At 45.5% G+C, this 5,182-nt stretch overlaps 1 pseudogene; it reads left to right on the top strand.

Annotated features, from left to right (window-relative positions):
* Positions 1–1,134: 1,134 nt before the first annotated feature.
* Positions 1,135–4,279, top strand: LOC148109618 (large ribosomal subunit protein uL15 pseudogene; annotated as a pseudogene).
* Positions 4,280–5,182: the final 903 nt, after the last annotated feature.

The following is a 5,182-nucleotide window of genomic DNA, read 5'->3' as shown; positions in this document are numbered from 1 at the left end:
TACCTGTTACTAGAATTCTAAAAGGAGTACACAGAAAGAAGGGGGCGGAAGAAGCAATTGCTGCAAATATTCCAGTTAATGGCAAATACCAAGCCGTGTAACCAAAGAACGCTGAGAATACCAAGCAAGATAAATACAAAACAAGACAGAAAACCAACTGACCGCAAAATAAAGAAAAAGTCTATACACCTAAGCATATCATATAAATTTCTGACACACACACACACACACACACACACACACACACACACACACGGCAGAGAAGATTCTGAAGGCAGACAGAGGGGGGAAAAAAGACCACATTACATACCGGGAACAAATAGAAGAATTACAGTAGACGTCTTGTCAGAAATTAGGTGAGCCAGAGACATCTTTTTTTTTTTTATAATGATTTTTTATTATATTATGTTAGTCACCATACAGTACATCCCCGGTTTTCGATGTAAGAGCCAGAGACATCTTTAACAAGCTGAAAGAAAAACCTATCGACCCACAATTTTACGTATATATATTTTTAAAGATTTTATTTATTTGACAGAGATAGAGACAGCCAGCGAGAGAGGGAATACAAGCAGGGGGAGTGGGAGAAGAAGAAGCAGGCTCATAGTGGAGGAGCCTGATGTGGGGCTTGATCCCATAATGCCGGGATCACGCCCTGAGCTGAAGGCAGACGCTTAACCGCTGTGCCACCCAGGCGCCCCACAATTTTACGTATATTGAAAATGTGTTTGAAAATGAAGGAGAATAAAGACTTCTTCAGACCAACAAAAACTGAGAATGCGTGGTCAACAGATCTGCACTACAAGAAATGTTAAGGAACGTTCTTCAGGCAAGAAGGAATATGATACCAGGCTGAAGCTTGGATTTACACAAAGAAATAAAGACCACTGGAAATGAATCACATAAAGGAAAAATAATGTTTTCCTTCTTTCCGGTTGTTCTAAAAGAAAACTAGCTGTGTGGAGCAAAAATAGTAGCAGGACATGATGTGTTGATAGAATATATAAAAACAAAATACACGGCCACAGCAGCACAGAGGATAGGAGGGGAGGGGATGGGAATACATTGTTGAAAAGTCTTTATGTTACATGGGAAGTATAGTATTACTTGAAGGCAGACTCTGATTAATTAGAGATGCACCTTGTAAACACTAGGGCAGTCACTACATTTTTAAAAAAACAGGAATGTTCTTTCATCTTGGCCACCGACACACCGAGCAGACAGAGGAAGACCCGGAAACTTCTGAGTCATGTGAGCCACAGCCATGGACGTGGGAGGCTGGGCAATGCCGGCAGAGCATCACCACGGGGCTGATTTTGACAAATGTCACCCAGGGAAGGCTGGTGTGAGTCGTTACCACTTAAAGAGGAACCCGAGCTTCAGCCCGACCGTCAACCTTGATAAACTGCCGACGCTGGTCAGTGAGCAGACACGGGAGACATTGCCAAGAGCAAGACTGCGGTGTTCCCATCGTTGATGTGGTGCGTCTGGGGCTGTTACAAAGCTCTGGGGAAGGGAAAACTCCCAAGGCAGCCTGTCACTGTGAAGGCCGAAGTCTCCAGCAAAAGAACTGAAGAGAGGAGGAAGGGTGTGTGTGTTGGGGGGGTTGTGTCCCGGTGGCTTGAAGCTACCTGGGAGGAGGGTCAGTAAAAGCCAGCAAATGCTTAAAAAAAACACCAAAACAAGTATAAATAATAACTCAAGAGGGGAAATAAAATGGGTAATTGAAAGGTTCGATTAACCTCAGAGACAGCTGGAAAAGAGGGAAACAGAAACGGAACAAACATGGGACAAATAGCAAACAAGTAGAAACATGATAGATTTTGTGGTACAAACATGAATCTAAAGAAATCTAAAGTAGACTCTGGAATGACATATTATTAGGGGTAAGGAGGGACATGACTTGATGAAGGGATCAGGTCTCCAAGAATATAGAGGGATCTTACAGGTGTAGGCACTGAACGAGAGAGCTTCGAAATGCACAGAACAGAAACTGATAGAGCGGAAACGAAAAGTAGGCAAATCCACCATTATGGGTGGGGACAGCAACACTCCCCTCTCAGTAACTGAGGGAGCTGGTAGGAAAATAATCAGTAGAAATAAAGAAGACATAAACGCTATATATTAACTCAACCTAGTTGACATTTATGAAACACTCATATTTATAGAACCTAACAGCAGAATGCATATTTTTTTCAAGTGCACACAGAACATCCGTTTACCAAGATTGACCACATTCTGGGACTTAAACCAAACCTTCACACATGTAAAAGAAAATCCCCAAACATTTAGAAATTAAATAACGTAGTTACATATGACTTGAGAGTCAAAGAAGTCTCAAAGAAAATTTTAAAGTTTTGAATTGAAGGGCAATATACCATTTCTGTGTTGCAGCTAACGTGGGGCTAATAAGACATTTACAGCTGGAAAGGCTTATATTAGAAAAGAAGAAAGATCTTGCAAATTGGTCATCAAAGCTCCCCACATCAAGAAACCAGGAAAGGGAAAGCATATTAAACCCCAAAACAAGCAGAAATAAGAAATTGGTAAAGATACAGATTAAAAATGAGATTCAAAGCAGAAAACCAGTGGAGAGACAGCAGAAGCCAAAAGCTTTGAAAGGATGAATAACACCCCCACAGAGGTGCAGAAAGAACAGAAATTTCCCATATCGGCAGTGAAAATAGGGCACATCGCTATGGGCATTAAAAGGTGATAACACTATACGGACAATCCACAATGCCCATAAGTCGAACAGCGCAGCAACATAACGGTGATTGTCAAGTAGGTGTAAAAATACACTAAAATCTGGTCTTCGAGTGGGTCCTTGTGGCCCATTTAGCACATTCGCGGTAATCTTCTCTGCCTGTTAAAGATGAACATAATTGAAGGTTTGCGGTGGTTTCTAGGGGGACGGCTTTGATTAGAATCTTTCAGCTGCTACCAACCAACCCTCCTTAGAGAGCGTATGCCTGATTAGAGTATTAATCCACATAAACCATCTCCCAAGGCACACATATACGATTGTTCAAATTGAAGGCTTTAACGCGTCATCGTGGCATCCCTGGGAATGCCAGTCTTGGCCGCCGGACTACAGAGAGTCCAAGTGGCCAAGGGCTGGTTGACCTCCCCCAGTGTGACCTTTGAGGTCACACCTCCCTCTGGTGGCTTAACACCATGACTGAGTGCCTTGAGGGTACTGAAGAGATCCGGTCTTGAGAGACATAGGGCTCCCTTGTTGGGTGACGTTTGCTCAAGGATGGCCCGACAATCTTCTGCAGATGTCCTGCAGTGGAGTGTAGGACACTCCCACCCCATCTCCTCTCCCTCGCTCCTTCAGGTGGGGGGGGGACTTGTGTTGGGGTCCGATGGCTTTCCCAGTCTTTCCCGCCCCTCTCCTTATTTCTTTTGCATACAAGTACTTTCCCTACAAAATCCTTGCCCATTCAATCCTGTCTTGATCCCTGCTTTTCAGAATATCCTGACTAAGGCCATGCTACAGACCGGAGCTATTTTGGAATAGAGCGTTCCGAGCTTGATGATGACTTCCAAGGGGCGCTTGGGAAAGATTTTCACAAAGGGGTTTCTTTAAGGGATCGTCATCCCAACTACAAACCCGATTCAGAGACAGAGGCAAGAATGGAACGTCTCCTCGCCCTGGATGCTAAGTTCGGGTCATGTCACCATAAAATTACACAGTCAGCCCTGGGACCTGGGGGTGTTTGGAGCTGATGAAGGGCATGTGAATGGGTGAGTAGCAAATCCATTTGGGAAGGCAGGAGAAGAGTTTGAAAAACACCTTTTCTGGGTGCCAGTGGCAGCAGAAGTGGTGTCCACCTGTGCAGTGGTTACACTGGTGACCCTGTGCTTCTTCGCACGCATGCGTTCTCTGCCTTGGCCCGCCCACTGACGTGGGGCCTCTGCACATTGCTGGCCCTGGCCTCCCTGGCCCTCGGACTTCGCTTGGGTGCACGGGATCACGGGTATTTATTTCTCCTGCTGCCTCTGGCCTCACCACGGTGCCTGCTGTTCTTCTTCATGGCTCATGACCTCCTATAGGGAGCTCTCTCCACACCTTGCAACAACTGCTCCTTTCAGGCTCAGGGGAAGTGGCAGCTTCACTCTCTCCTCCTAATTCACCCCACCGAGCTCCTAGTTCCCCCCCTCCACTCTCCTTCTAGTTCTCCTCATCCAGCTCCCACCTCTGCAAATATCCCCCCTTGGATGTCCCAACCATTTCCCGCTGGGCCTGGGCCAGTGCAGTAGTGAAGGTGGATAGGATGAGAACTGCAAAATTCCGTGGTGGGTGCAGCACGGCCAGGCGGGGAATTGTTTTGCTCCCTCTTTACCCAATCACATCTCACAGACTATTTCCTATACAATCTGTGGGGTGGCACCGGGGAATTCAGGGCCGACCTGCAGCTCTGACAGGGGCCTGCCCTCGGTCACAAGGCTCGAGTAAGCCTCGCTTACTCCAGACGGTGCTATCTTTGTCACATCGTGCCGCTTCAGGTAGGGTAAAATTAGAATAATACCTACGTTGTAAGGCCCGTGAATAGAAATAAGGGACTTAATTCCTGATTTCCCTCCAGTAATGGCATATAGCGGATATTTCACTTACTTAGGCCTTGCTTTTAAGGGTTTGGCTTCAACTTCTGGCTTCCTGTAGTTTTTCTTTTATCCTGTTTAAGAAATGTTTCCTGTAGCCCCATTATTCCTTGCAGGGCTCTGCTTGATCTATATGCATAGCTGTATATTCTTACTAATGCAGCATCAAAGTATTTTTTTAACGATTTCTTTATTTATTTGAGAGAGAGGGCATGGGGTGGGGGTAGGGGCAGAGGGAGAAGGAGGAGGGGAAAAAATCCCGAGCAGACTCCATGGGCTCCAAGCTTCATGCGGGTTTGATCCTATGACTTGAAATCATGACCTGAGCCATAATCAAGAGTAGGAGGTCCAACCGACTGATTCACCCAGATGCCCTAGCAGTGTCAAAATAGTTGTACCAGCGATGTCCTGTGCCAGGTAACTTCTCTTAAAATACCATCTTTGTTGTTTCCCCGTAAAGGACAGATCTGTTTGCAGCTAGTAACTAAGTTCATGGGAACTGCACTGTTTTCACAGATGCACAGATTGCACAGAAAAGGCAATGGCGAGTAAATTAATGAATACTTGTAGCAGT

This window comes from Ursus americanus, chromosome 7, assembly GCF_024610735.1.
Source record: "Ursus americanus isolate L20-20 chromosome 7, mUrsAme1.1.p, whole genome shotgun sequence".
NCBI lineage: Eukaryota > Metazoa > Chordata > Mammalia > Carnivora > Ursidae > Ursus > Ursus americanus.
This window is presented reverse-complemented; position numbering and strand designations above follow the sequence as displayed.